Consider the following 15,701-nt stretch of genomic DNA (forward strand, 5'->3'; position numbering starts at 1 on the left):
TCCAGCCTGCCAAGTGCAGGGAGAGGAGGGTTGCAGGCTGTGGTCCTTATGCAGCACCCTGGGCCACTGGGAATCGAGCACAGGCTCAGAAGGTGAGGAATATTTTTATCAACAATGTACATTCCAGTCACTGCAGAAATCATCACCTTCTCTTGCTGAACACCATCTAAACTCCACAGTGACAAAGATCTGGGCCACCAAAGCCAAACGATCATGGGATGGCAACATAACTTCTACTGCATTAAGAGAATCAACAGCTTTGTAGAAATAAGATCCAACCTAATCAACTGTCTACTACTGTCTTATCTTTGTCAAATTTTAACAAACAGAACCTCCACATCTACAAAGCCTACAAATACAAGCATGAAATTTTATGTCCCTCCTTTCAGTAGGGAAAGAAATAGAGTCTACTTGTTTAGCCAGTTAATTTTTGTACCCTGCACATATTGTGTTAGTCAGCAGCAGCAAAGCCAGAGCTCTCCTCTGCAGCCCAGTCCCTTGGAAGCAAGCTGCCAAGCAAGTGCATGACTGCAGACTTCAGAAAGATGCACTGCTTTGATGTGCCATGGGTTTTAGGTAGTGGGTGTAAGCAGAGGTGTCAGGATTGGTGTATGGCTCTTTAGTCAGGACATAAATCCATAATCATCAATAACAGACATTTGAAGTGAAAATGCAATTTGTTTTAACTGAAAATTACAAAGTTTATAGATTTTAATATTTAATTATTAGTCACTGTTACCTTTCCTGTGCTCAAGGCCTTTTTTTGCAAGTATCATACAAACACAGACCTAAACTCTCAGGTATCTTTACAGAGTCAAAGGTCTCGCTGCATTTGCCATCCTAAAACAACTTTAACGCAAACTGCACCTTCAAGAGGAATTCAGTCTAAATATTCCTGCATGGCACAAGCAAAAGATGTCCACATAAGGACTCCTGCAGCAGAAGCAAGGGTGCACTACAAATAACTGACAGGAAGATTTTGGGAAGAACCTTCTGTTTATTTGCACTGAGTCAATACCCAGCCAGCTAACAGTCAGAATTCAGACACCATTTAACACTTATTGCCAGCAAAGTTGTTTACATTATCTTTTTGAGTATTATATACATTTTTCACAGTGGGTAAAATATCCCCAGAACTCAACAAAACATGCCCATCTACTGGCTGGGTGTTGCAGAAGAAAGATGAAAGTTAGATAGAGAAATAGTTTGCTTTCTTTTCAGGCAAGTGATGGGGTTGTGAAGCAAAAAAAGATTTCAGCCTCTCATTTCTCTAACTTAGTAACTGCTTATGCAGGGAGGAAAGTCTCTTTACAAAAAAAGGACTTGATATCTGCTTGTATAAAGGAAGAGGGAAAACATTGTAGGTGGCACTTTGGTTCCCTTATTTCCAAAGCAAGATCAATGTTGGATGATCACAAATTCAGCAAAGTTTCTCCTTTAAATATAGTACAACTTGGCAGGTTATTAAAACTCCCTGCAAGAGGAATGGTATTGGGGTAATTTAATTCTTTATTAGTAAAATTCTTCAGTGCAAAATAGCAAAAGCAGAAACTCTTCAAGATTAAAAGACAGAAATATTTTCCTCTTTTTTCTCTAAACCTTATTATGTTAAGCATGTTATTCCATTTCCCTGTCCCTCAAAATCTGGCTTGCAACAAAACTGGAGGATGAAGCCAAGAGTTCTAAATACAGCACTGATTTCAAACACCAACATCATTGACTCCAGCAAGTCACTCTGGGCCACCACGATAAATTTGCACCAAAAGCAAGTTCACTGCTGTAGTTTAACTAGTCTGTAAGGAGAGCTTCTTATTAAGCAAAGGGATTCCTATTTAAGGAGAACAACTAAGATTCTTGATCCAGCATTAACCGGCAAAGCTTTACTAACTGTAGCTCTACCAACTTCCAAAAATTTCAGACTTGTGGCTTTGACAGCCATTTCACAGATGCTCCTTCCCTCCAGCTCTGAGCCTCTCTGCTGGCTCTGTCCTGCTTTTCTATACTTTGTTGGCAACTCACAGCTATGAAAACTATCACTTGCTCTAAATTTTCTAGTCCATGCTCACAGCCAGCAACTGTTGTTGTTGCTCCTTTTCAATTTAATGTTGTCATCTTGATTGACTAAATGGCAAATCTTTCAATAGCTGATGTGTTTTTCACCTCATCATCTATAAAATAAGCATCTGATGCTCAAGGTCACAGATAGCAGCTGGGAGAGCAGGAAAAAAAGCAACCCCTACAAGCCAAACAATAGGAAACAAAATTTTAAATCCTGACATTTATTCTTTTTCATGGTGGACAGGTTTGCATGAACGCTACATGTAATTTTTAACTGCTTGGAACAATCAGAACAGATACTTCTCAGTCTGTGGATGGGTGGCAGGTTTTGACAGCACAAAAAGTCATTACAATAAGTTCCCCTTCACTGTCCACCCAAACATAACCACCCACTGGGGTCAGGTCATCTGGAAATTTATAAAATAGCTCTCCACCAAGACCGGTTTTCATCTTCTCTTTTAAATAATCTATAAAAATTGTTTTCCAACAATTTGCACCCTGCACAAGGATTTCATTGCATCTTGATAATTTAGGATTTTCTTTCCCTGCTGTCTGCAGTTAAGGACTTTTTTTTTATCTGTTCCATCTGTGAAGTGCAATGAATTTCTGATAGACTTTATAGTGACTGTCCTTATAGTTTAAATCTTCCCAGAGAACTTGTTTACCTGTGCTTACTAACCAGGCTGTGGTATACTAAATCATTTAAATGGACTTACAATTTGGCTGTAAAACATCAAGGGATGCTGACCAAGAACACTATTACATTATAAGCAGAAAACTCATGTTATAACCATTGTTCTCATGCATTATCCACAGTGTAAGGTTAGATATTTTATGCAGTAAAGGAGTCAATAGAGGGTTTTTTTTTCTAATAACATTATCGGTGTACAGAACTATCCTGAATATGACAACATCTTGAACCTCACAATGGGTCTGATTCTGCTCTGAATTAAGTAGTTTTCACTACAGTTCCTTTCAAATTTTGTAGTAACAAGAAAATCTGGGCACCCCTTGTGAGCTGCATACATGTGTGCACACATGGGCTATATTGTATCAGCATTTGGGCAATATAACAAACCTGATACCTTTCCACAGAACAGGGTTACCACACATGGTACCCCTCCAGGGCTGCCTGGACACAGAGAAGCTGGTGGGACTTGTGAATGATGTGTGAAAGCCATATTGTTTTATTACAGCAGGACCTAGAACATGCAGCTAGAGGCCAGGGTGTCATCGTGGCAGTGACTTTAAAACCACAACATGAAACCCCTGAAGTTGATGGCACTAAGGAAGGGGCATTACCATCATTTGGTGGAGGAAGAATTCAGCTGACAGACTCAAAGATGACCATGCAGAAGCATCTGGCAGAGCCACACAATGTGCCCACACAATCTGGGTCATCTGCCTTCACACCAGGACCCATCTCCCTGTCCTTATTCAGCCCTGAGTCACTCTTCACTTACACAAAATTCCACAGCAAACACAAGCATCAGTTCCTGAAACATCCCATGAATGCACTCACATCAACCAGGTGGATAGAGCTGTCACCTCTAAAAGGTGATTTAGGGAGCAAGAAGTGGATCTGTATGATGTGAATGTAACCAGACCCCTGCTAATTTACAAAGACAACAGAGCTGCACAACATCACTGCTCAGCCTAGAAAACTCATGTTTATGCTGTTTAACTACTGAAAGCCCAGGATCCTAGAGAATTTTGTGGAAATAAGGATGATATCCTATTGGGGAGGGCCCCTGAGATATCAGAATGAGTGGCAGCACACTGTGATACTGTGCAGGAAGGATTTCTCAACTTAGTTAAATTTAGCTTTTTTTCTTGTGGCTATCATGACTCCACCAGCCATAACAGAGATAGGATTATAAGCCACAGGCATTGCAAAACTTCATCTTAAGGAGTCAAAATGATCTGAACCAAAATCTAGTGGTATGAAGGAAGGAGAGCAAAATAGAAAGGAAAACAAAAAATTCATACCACACACATCTTCAGACACAGGGAAGGAGAGAGTCACAGAGGGATGAGACCCAGCCACTGAAGCATAAAGAGACATGATGAGGAGATGCAATGGGACATGGAACAGGTAGTTTTGCACTTTCCATCTGTTTCTCTGCTGGTGACAACCACCATGTGTGCATCACCACATGCTCGTTGTTACCCTTCTGCTGCAAGTTTCCACAGCACCTTCTGAACTAAGAATGGTCATACATTGGGCACACTGGTCATTGGGCACATTGGTTTTACTTTGGACACGTAGGCAAAGCTTACTACAGATTTCACAATGAAGTGGATGAGGAAAGTTCACATGATCTTTCACACTGACTTCAGCACATTGGCCACACAGCCAGCTGGCCCAAACTGGCATGATCATCAGACCCAGAAGAGGATATTTGCCATCCCCCAATGTTGTCTTAGTCCTTTATAAGCTCTGTGGATGCTCCAGCCTGAGAAAGAATCTGAGAGAACTCAGAATAGCAACTCCTCTTCTTGATAAGCAAGAGCTGATTTGATTTATACTTCTTTCAACTAATTCATAGACAAAGCATAAGAGTGTGCTAATGTGGGGGTCAAAGGATGATTCTCTGGGTGAAATTCTGCTAACAGCTGTATGAAAACAAATTTGTACATCCATTTAATTGGAATTTACATTAGTGTAATCAAGTGAAGAAATTGTCTAGTCAACTCTGATCGCTCACACTAGGAAAATTCAAAGCACAGAAAAGACTCCTATTTAAATAGCCAATTTTATGCAAAGGGACTGGCAACCTCTGCATCCTTACATGTCAGCTCTACTGCCTCTGAGCATAACCACCACTTCACTTTTAAGCATGCATTTCCATGCTTTGTCCAACAGACACCTTTTATTAAGGGGATTTTCCTATACATCTCTGCAAGCCTCTATGTTGTTTTCCTTACAAAACTTTCCTACAAAGCTGGCAGAACTAAGCGGGGGAAAAAAAAATCACAGCTGCAGTGAAGCTTCTGGCAAACCAAGGTCCCTGCTGTCCATGCACACAAACCATCTCCTCCACCCATTAGCTCCTGCCCACACTTCCCTGAGCTCACCGAGATCTGTTTGTACAGCACTTGGGTACGTCAGGTCCATGGCCCAAACTGAGTGTTCCCGGGCACAAGTGTAACACAGACCACAAAGAAATCATTATCAAATCACAGGGAAGCTAAAAAGAAGTAGCTTTTCACCCACTTCCAGCAGACAAGAGGGAACTCAAGCTTTCTTAACTTCTGCTTATACAATTAACACTCCATTTCACTTTATCATCATGGGGCATTCTCCTATTTGAAATTGTTTATTAACCTGAACCAATTTTTTTACTATGTATTTACATTTAATCATCTAGCAAGCCTGATTATCTTGAGTACTAATAATAATCAACACATTACTAACATCACTTTAGTTTTAAGCCTTATGACTAAACATTGCAAATTAATTCCAAGTTAATCAGTTTCATTAGCTATGCAAATATGTCTTCGGCTTAAAGCATTAAATCAGATTTAATTTGCTAAGACAATATTCACTGGGAGTTTATGCAATCCATTCTTGCTTTCCATTAATTAAGGCACATTACACTGTGGGCTCTCTATGCAAAAAAAAAAAAAAATCTGAAAAGACAAAACTGTAAAACTTGTGCCTTCATTTGCAACTTTTCTATTATGACAAGATCTGAAAACCAACAGAAAAAAATCAAGTCAATGAGACAAAAAAATAAAATCACAACTTCCTTGTAGCAGAAAATAGAATGGATGCATTTAAACTTCTACACATCATAAGTGTTTTCTCAATATCACTGTTGGGCTTTTCTTACTGCAAGAGTAGTAACACAACATCACAGTAATATAGGAGTGATCTCACTTGTGCTTTAATTCCAAAGTATTTCAGTGGAAGGCATGAAGAGGATGCTGAGATGCAGAATCAGTCCTTAGAGCAAATGCAGATGTACAGACACAGGAGATCTTGTGAGCAACTAACACTATAAACAAATAAACAGATCTGGTTGATCCTTTAATTTAGTTGGACAAGTTTCCTTTGCATCAATGGATGTTTCTCCCGTGCAGAAACACAAATATCAATGTCTTTGAATTGGGATTTAAGTACCTGGCCTACTTGGCAGGAAATTATTAGAGATATCTAGGCACCTAATTGTTAGAGATATCTAATTTAAATATTAAATATAAAGAACACAGGTTCTTAATATAACAATCAATTAGGAAAACTGAGGATGTGAAAGCCAGATGAATCAATGGGCTACTCTGGAGACTTGAAAGGGCTGCACCAGATCCAGCTGTGGATGTGCTCCTTGTGGCATCACATCTGAGCCTGCAGGAGCAGAGCTGAGAACCCAAAGAATCAGCTCACACAGAAATCACTATTTACCCCTTAAAATAAAGACGGGCCAGTGATTAAAATATAATTTGAACTCCCCATGTGCCATTGATAAGATAGCTGACTTCCAGATGCCTCAGCTCTTAACTTTCAGTAATACTGGCCTGTGAAGAGGGATGCTTGAAGGACTGGAAAGTGCTAAATATAAAAACATTGTGTAAAACTTTGCTATTGTTTTCCCATCTATTTAGGTATTGATGATGCTGGATTTGACCCAACAGCATTGGGGAAATATATCCACACTGGAAAGTCCTGTCTTCAGGGGCACCTGGATGTTTAAGCTATGGAAATGGAATCCCTACTCAGTCTTGTGAGTGCTGATTTGAATGACATCAGGGTGACAGGGAATGATGCAAGCTCTTGGTAGTTATTTGCATTTTACATCACATCTTCATGTTTCTGCCCTGTGCATTTCTCTCTCTTTGCAATGTTAAACATATCTAAAGGCTAGCCTCAAGCCACACTGAGTATGTACATTTGTGTACTGCTTAAGTGCTAATGAGCAAAGGAAGAGCAGGGGTAATTAGGGATTGAACTCAGAGCTAACTTTCATTTGGATGGACTATAACTGTTATGGGATTTCAAAAGATTTTTCCATTTCAGATATATCTTGGCCTGATACCAAGTGCTTTTTATTTCAGTGACAATGAGCTGTGCCTCTCACCACTCAGTCAGACCATGTCTGGGTGCTCGAGGACTTCCACACTCCAACTATCCCACAGATCTGGCCATCCCGCCCTCTGCCATGACTTGCCGTCCACACTAACAGTGCTCTTCCGTGAAAGAGTCCTTAGGGAAATGGATCAGCTTGGGTCTGCCTAATTTGAGATATGACAGAGGGATCTTCCCTTTGCACTTTTGGTGTGTGGAACAAGTGAAATAACTCCACATTTAAACCCCCTGTGCTGAGGTGCAGCTCTCCCGTGACATCCCAAGCCAGGGGCAGAGGGGACAGGAGAGCCTCAGACCTATCTTCATCTCCTGACAGCTTATGCTTTTCTTCTGGAACACAATTGCTGAATCAAAACTGAGCCTTTCCAAACCAGTGAAAACTTTCTGCTGTTCTTCTCCATTCTGCAAGCCATTTCTCACAAGCCATCTGCCTTGACTTTGGCACGAGGACAATCTGGTTAGATCTGGGCTGGCACCAAGCTGGTTCATTAAACCAGTGCTCTCTCAAAAAATCTGTCTGCCCAAAAAGGCAGTTTCCTGGACCATCCATAACTCAGGTTTCTTTTACACACCTAAATTGCATCAGTTATTATCTAGAAGTCACATCTAAAGACTGATGTAAGACTACACCCTGGGACAATTTCCAACCTGTCACATCTGCATGAACTTGGAGTGATTGAACTTAGACAAATGGATTGGGTTGTAAAAGTTGGGTTTCACTACTTCATCTGGAGAGATGGAGGATGGGATATACACCTGCCTCCCACGGCAGCTTCAGCAAGTATTTACTTCTTTAGAAGACCTTTTCAGGACAAGACGATCCATGGGTAGCTGTACTTTCACTATTCATCCCCTTAAACTCAGTGGGATCTCAGTGGGATTAATGCACACAACTAGCTTCAGTCCTCTGTATTTGTCCAACTTGTTTTTCATGAGATTGCTCACACCCATGCGATTTCAATACGTGAAAGGCATCCCGACATCAAAGACAAATAAAAAAAAACCAAGTAACTTCTTGTTGTTACAAGTACTTCATCCTCCGTACATGCTCACAAATTTAAAATGTATAAAATTAAAAGCCACTCATCTGCTTTAGTTTTTATTTGTCACAAATTAAAATATTTGCTTTATTTTCCATTCTGAGCCCTTACTCCCCTTAGCAGAATACAAATCTGTACAAAGGTTTCATGGACACATAAGGAGCATTGAAGCTCACTCCATCTTTTAGGATTAGGTAATCAATTAAATATTTATGTAATAAAGGTCAAAACAGCAAAACTTTTTTTTTAAAAGAGAATATTTGCTTATCTTTTTTAAGTTTCTCAGTTGCTCATCCAAACAAGACACACATCAAAAAGTAATGAGGAAAGGTGTGAAAAGGGACTATCTTGACCTCTACATTTTTCACAACCAAGAGATGTGCTGAACAAATTTAATCTGTGGAGCTGCAGCAATTACATTTGAACTCACAAGAAGCGCACCCTGTTCCCATTTATTTGACCCCAAAGCAGCTGAAGTGGAGGCTTAAAGCAACTGACATTCCACACTGATACAATCTGGCCCCATTCTCAGCAGCAACACCAAGGATTGCCCTCAGGACAGCAAAGAAAGATTAGGATCCTGTGGCTGGCCTGTCCTTGGAAAAGGCACATAGCACAGTGAGAAAGAAGAGAAAAAGGAAAGTAGGGGCAGATCCATGAAGAATCTTTCTGATATTTATCCCACCCCTATTCTTCTGCTTCATTTTACCTGGAAAACACTCTCCTCTGGCAGCCGTGCACACAATCCCACACTTACTCTGAGCCAAAAGGAAAGAGGTGGAGACAGGAGAGTTGAGCCAAAGGGTGCTCTTGCTGTGTGATCTGGGCCCCTGCTGGCTGCCTAAGCCAGGGCTCCTTCCAGCTCCCCTTCACACACAGGCTTCACCTGTGCTCCGGGCAGCCAGCAAGAGGCACGGCAGGGAGCTCCAAACCCACAGCTGGCAACGCCTTGGGCTTCTTGGGCTGCTGTGAGGAGGCAGGAGAGCATGAACAGAGCAAACTAGCACTGAAAGGAGCAGGAAAGGATGCTGTGGGGGAGCTGGAAATAGGGAGGAAAAATCCAGTCCCCTACATGTCTCAGGGTAGCAGTGCCTGCTAGCCAGGCAGTGAACATACAGGGAGAGCTCCATGGGCCCCAAGGACCTGCTTCTCTGGCAAACTTGGGCTGGCAGGGCCAGGGCAGGAGTGGTGGGACTGGAGAGAGATGAAGTGTGCCAAGGCTCACTGGCCCAAATGCCTTTGTGGGGAACAGGAAGCTCAGAGTAGGCCAAGGGATGGGATCTGAAGCACATCAGGGAACCTGCAGCTGAGAGGTTGTACATGGGGGAACACAACTCAAGAAGGGCAGTGGGACATCCCAAATTAACATACAGAAGTAGATAATTACTCCAAACCCAGACAAGTAAGTAATCAGTAGCACTGCACTAAGTTGTCATCTGTGGCCCTTCCCCACTTCATTGGGCTTTGGTGATGTGAGCCACCATCTGAGGATTCAATTTTAGCCTCCTTTGGCTGGTATTCAATAAGAATGGCCCTGGTGAGCCCGACAAAACACTTCCTTTCATCCACAATGGAGTAAGCTCAGTGGGAAAACAAGAGTATGTCCTGATGAGAAAACAAGTGGAGAAGTGTTCCAGAGACAGCTGGTAGAGCACACATCTCAGAAGGACATTAGCAATAACCGTGCACAACAGAGAAACACAATAAAGCCACAGCAGCAAAGATCTCTCAGCTAATCTGAATCACAAATTCTAGAGAAAAAAAAAAAAAAAAGCAAGCAAAAGTTATAGCAAACTATAAAATATAAGAAAAACCACCTTCCTTTACTCCAGGCAGCAGCTTCAACCAAGAACTGCACCACTCATCTGGAAGGTGGGTGGCACAAATCCAAGCTGCCTTTGAGCAGGAAAGCCACCAAACCCGGGCTCCCTTCCCCTTACAGGCAGCAGCATTTCTTCCCTTTGTGGAAGCCCTTTAAAAGCCAGGGATGAGTTTTCAAGGATTTCCTCCTCCTAAATGATAGGTGAGGTGCTTTGCAGCTGTGCACCCTGAATGGATGCAGCGTTTGTCTCCAGGATCCCAGCTCCGGGGTGAGCTGGGCTCCACGTTCATGCCTCTGCTCAGAGCTCCCTGGATACCTCTTTATACAGTTTGTGTGACTTGGGATGGCTTTTTGGAGGGGTCTCACTCCTTCCATGAGCTTTACAAGAAGCTTACAGACCACACCTTGGAGATAGGTGCTGCTGCTGCACTGGTTGGGTAGGTAAGAGGTCGGCAGGGAATTTTGGTATCAGCCCCAGCTCTTCAACCTCAGGTGATACTATTGACTTCTGCAAAAACACAACACAGCTAAGACCAGGTGGGAAATGAAAGAATTTGGGTCAGTCATCTCCTGGGGCTGTTCCCAAGCATTGCACTGACTCCTTAGCCACACCAGTGAAATATTAATGAAGACAAAAAAAATAAATAAATTAACAGAAAAAAAAGAGGCATATGAGGCTAATCACAAGTAAACCAAAAGTGCCTGTCATTTAGATCTTGATTCCAATTTCACTTCATGTTGGTGTAAATCAAAATGTCTTTTTCTTGAATTTCTGCCAGTAATCATTAAAAGGTTTTACAAAATAGTCTTTCTTTAGGGCTACTGGGCACTGTATATTCAGAGAGATAATCTGATTGTCAAGATGGTTGAAAGCATTAATCTTCCTGGATTCTGGCCTGACAATGCAACACACACACACATCTCCTCCAAAAACATAATATCTGCTCTGTCTCATTATCTAAACAGCTGACAGACTCCATTAATTTGACATTGAGTTGGGGGGAAAAGAGCTGTCTGCTTTGTAAGTTATATAAGGGCAAGCAGAAATCATTCCACATTTTATCATTATTAATGCATTTTCTGACTGATGGCCAATTACACAAGGTCCTGCTCCCTTGGAGAGGATCACCCTTGGAAATATTGACCTTGAAATAATGTAACCCTCTTGGATGTCAGTGGAAGAGGTGAGAAAGTGAACTAGCTGAAGATGGATAACACAACTACTTTTTTAAATGAACACCAAGACTTGAAATTATTCTCCCTTCTAAGTTTACATATCTTTGTCTAACTCAAGAACTTCTACTTTAATTAACTCCCAGGAAAAACAGGAATATTAACTGCTTTCCAAACCATTTCAAAATACCAAAAAAAAAAAAAGGAATTTAATCAATATAGTACAGAAATTTCTGATTTTTTATCAACAATTCATGTGCTATTTTGTTTACTTAATGAACTTGTATTGACTATTAAACCAATATTTAATTATTGAAATCACTGCAGTCTTTTTAGACTGTCCCCCATCAATCTTTGCACTGTCAGAATCTCACAAGCTGGCCTGCCTTATGTAGCAATTGAAACTCGATGTAATTGCAGCCCTTTTGAACCTGAAAGTCCATGAAATACTTGAACCAAAATCTCAGGATCTGGGCAGCATGCCATTATTTTTTTCACTCAGTATACAAATATCATGGGAATGGTAAAGTGTAACCTAGTGGAATTTTACCAATCTGGCCACATCTGCTGATAGAACAAAAAATACCCATTCTGACTAGGGTCATGTAAGAGATCAAATGTGCCACGGGTATTTTTGTCCAAGGTGTCATCCCACAGCACAGAGCTTACATATGTAAGATTAACAAGGTTGGGTGCAAAACTCTTTCTTACCTTATGAACTTTGAAGTCACATTTTGGTCTCATTTGCTGCAATGTTAATCCAGAGTTCAATCAAATTCAAATTTATGCCATTACAAACACGAGCAGATTTTGGTTTTTAAATTACAACAGCTAAGCACAACAGATTTTGTTTCTCTTGGAGTTTTTTTAAGCTCCTGATATAGAGACAGCTTTTATGTCTTTAATAATGCCTTCTTCCTGAATTCAACAAGGTAAGCATCAAACACAACCCAGAAGAGCAGGGCTCCCTTCATTTCTCATGATGGCTCTAATTTATTTTAAAATAGTCTTTAAATCAGTGCATAATATGTGCTAAAAGTGACAGATTAATCAGGCTCACACCTCATTGTGTATGGCCTGGACCTCTTTGCAAAAGGCTGTATCATCCTCTTTTGACATTTTGAGATAACAGACAAAAAAAATAAACAAAAAGGTGAAAAAAAGTCTTAGGAAGAGGGACTGTAAGACTACGCTTTTCTTAATTATTGGATTTATCATCCAACTGACACGTGGATTACTGGATCAAAGACCAGGGGGTTTGTCATCTAGTGAATAAAGCTTACAACTCATCCTACTTCAAAGCTTACCCAGCCTTCAGGCTTTGCTGTGTAACTACCTGTATGAATTCACAGCCTGCCTTTTTTGTTCAGTGCCCCTTTCAGGCACTCAGATGTTGGTGCAGGTGAGGAGCCCCACTGGCCTCACTTAGCACCTGTAAGTGTAGCTCACACATAGTTACAGACAAGCCAGGCTTAACTGATGGGTCAGTCAGAGAACTAATACTGGGCCCAAGTGGGAAAAATCCCACTCCCCCGACTCCGCTAATTTACCCTCCCGTGCAGAGCTGGTCCCACTGCTGGGAGCCCAGGGTTAACTCCCCAGTGCACTCACAGACTCCACATCAGGCTGCAGAACAGCCACAAAATGGTCACAGTCCTCTAATTCACAAAGACACGAGCACTAATCCTGTCATCATATTCATGAAGAACTGACAGCTCTGGCATTACACTGAAAGCACACACAGGGAAGTCCTGAGGTACAGTGACAATTTTATAGAGACCTGACCAGATTCAGATTATTTTCCAACTGCTTACAGACAAGACACTGGCTTCTTTCTTTCTCAGCATCCTTCCTCCAGCCTTTACTAAAAGGTAAATCACTGATTTATATACCCTGGCCAAAGCCCTTCCAAAATATTTAAGGTTTTTTTTGGTCAGGAATTGCCACAAATCATAGCTCGGTGCTGCCAGACAAACTGGGAAGAAAGAGTAGATTATTAAGTAATTGGCTAAATAAGAGAGAGCCACTTTCTGTAAACAAACTCTATTAATCAATACTCAGGAGGATGGATGTGGTCCCAGGTTACTTACTACTTGCTGCTTTGTGACTGTAGTGACATGTTTTTAACAACATCTCTACAAATGTGTTTCTTTTTGCAGTTCTGGGCCTGGTTAAAGGAAAATACAGTGAAATGTTAAAAATGTGATAAAAAATTAAAGTAATGGAAAGGAGCTGAAGGTTTGTTAAACGGGAAGCAGTACCTGACTAAGCTGGCTCAATCATTGTCAGCTCTAATTCAACAGTAATTAACACAGCTCAGCACATTGAGCGGTATATTAGCAGGGCTATATCAACTATTCTGGCCAAGTTAATCTATAGGTTAGAAAATAATGAGCCTCTTTAGGTTTAGTTCACTAAACAGTACACAGAAAAGCACTTCATCTTTCCAGTATCGCCGTGAAAGAAAAAAGCCTCACACAGAAAGCAGCGAGAACAAGCTCCTGCGATGCACCGTGCTGCCTGTCACCTCTGCACTGCTCTTGGTGTGACACCTGCCCTTAGGATGAAGTGTGCACTCAGGAACAATGGGATCTGAATCACCATTGCATCTTTATAAGTCTGTGTGCATGCAGGAGACTAAAGCCATAAAAAAAACATAATTCCTCCTGACAGATGTACACAGCATCAGACGTCTCTGTTAACAGAGTCCATGTAGAGAAAATACTGGAGCATCTGCAGGCTGCTCTGCTTTTCAGGCAGAAAGCACAGTCCATGGCAACCTACATCCTCACTGTTATCTTCTGGAAACTAGAAAAGCATATGTTACAGCAGATGCTGCACTATGATTTCCCCCCTTGGACGCTGTTAGGGCATTCAGCTAATTGTAGCACTGCAATTAGCTGTGTTCTGTACCTCAGAAGCAATTTTTTCTACACAGGAATATTCCACTGACACCACTTCTCTGAGGAACTGTAAAAAGCCATGTTAAGGTTAATAAATGGGGAAAGAGAAGGAAAGACAGTAAATTAGAATAACTGGCCTGAAGTGGGTCTACAATGACAAGTTCTGTGTTCCTCTTGGAAAAAGTGGGCTGACAGGTTGCAGCCCTGAGTGAGAAACCTTCTACCAGCTCCTCCAAGCCAGATCTGACAGTCCTTACTCCATCAAGCCCACATTTCAGGTCAGTGGCAGATCCGAAGGAGTAAGGACTGGGGGGTTTTCCTGTTTGCATTTCGTGCAGAGCAAACCTACATCCTACAGCTGCAGCTCTGGCAGCTGTTACCAATCCTGCAATTCCTCTGTGCAGAAGGGCTCACGTACACTTCTGCACAGCGGCCTTGAGGCAAGGATTCAGGAGAGCTCTCCAACATGTGTAAAGCAACCCCTGCTTCTGCCAGCACATGAGCAGAAGAGTAACATCAGGCATATCTTTAATTCCCTGTAACTTCAGTGAACCTTCAACCCATCGAACTCAAGCTCCCACTTAAGTACTGCCAGAATAAAGATGGTTCCTTGAACTGTAAAATACATATATTGCCATTCATTATGATTATATAGCCATGTAAAAATGCAGGTGTGAAGCTTTTTGTAGTAGCTTTGTAGCAGTTACAGAGCTGTAGAAGGCTCCTTCATGTATAAACTGCTGTTACTCCTGAATCTGTCAGTTTAGGTTAAACACCTAAACACCTCTACATGAATATATGCCTATACTACAGATAATTACTGCTTCATCTTGAATAGATATTAATTCAGGAACAGATGTGCACACAGCATGATTAACGATCATGCCTTTCTATCAGAAATTAAGTTTTTTGCTTACAATTCTAATTTAGGTATGTGGCAAAAAATTGGCATCAAAACATTTTGATATATATGGGTAACATTTCTCAGTTTCAGGGGGCACTTTCAGGGGAGTAAAAGTGGGCTGAATGCAAATCAGTGGGCGGAATGCAATTAAGTATGTTTGTTACATATTATGAAATGGCTTTTGCATTTGATCACAAGATATATACTCTTATGCACATGAGCATAACAACACATATATTATAAATACAAGATTTATAATTATGCAGCTAATTGTGATGCTCTACCAAACTTGCTGAAGGGGCAGGAGGAGGCTCAGAGATCTGACATGTCTTGATATCAGCCCTCAGTGAGCCTTAAGTTACAAAACACCTCACAGCCACTGGTACTTTACTTGGAGGTCAAAATGCTGGAGGCAAAAGAGAAGAAGGTTAGGACAGAGAAATTCCCCTGCAGCCTGTGCTATGTCGGCATTGCTGCCAAAGATGGGAGCACAGCTCATACCGAAACCAGCTTGAGCTGACCAGCTCTCAAACAGCTGCAGCACACAAAACCACCTTTGCCCAAAATGGTTACATCTCAGCAAGGCCAGTCTGTCCCTCACAGACACATCACTATCACAATTCGCCATCACAACCCAACAGCAAGCCCTGAAGGTCACAGAGGCCACTCACAGTGCCTTGTCTCCCAGGCAGAGCAGTGCCACATCTCAAGGCAG

The 15,701-nt window shown here is 41.5% G+C and overlaps 1 long non-coding RNA gene across 1 annotated transcript in view; it reads right to left on the minus strand.

Moving 5' to 3' along the window:
• Positions 1 to 15,701, minus strand: part of LOC140683782 (uncharacterized) — a 145,309-nt gene that overhangs the window by 107,531 nt on the left and 22,077 nt on the right. The window lies entirely within an intron of this gene.

This window comes from Taeniopygia guttata, chromosome 3 (genome assembly GCF_048771995.1).
Source record: "Taeniopygia guttata chromosome 3, bTaeGut7.mat, whole genome shotgun sequence".
Lineage (NCBI taxonomy): Eukaryota > Metazoa > Chordata > Aves > Passeriformes > Estrildidae > Taeniopygia > Taeniopygia guttata.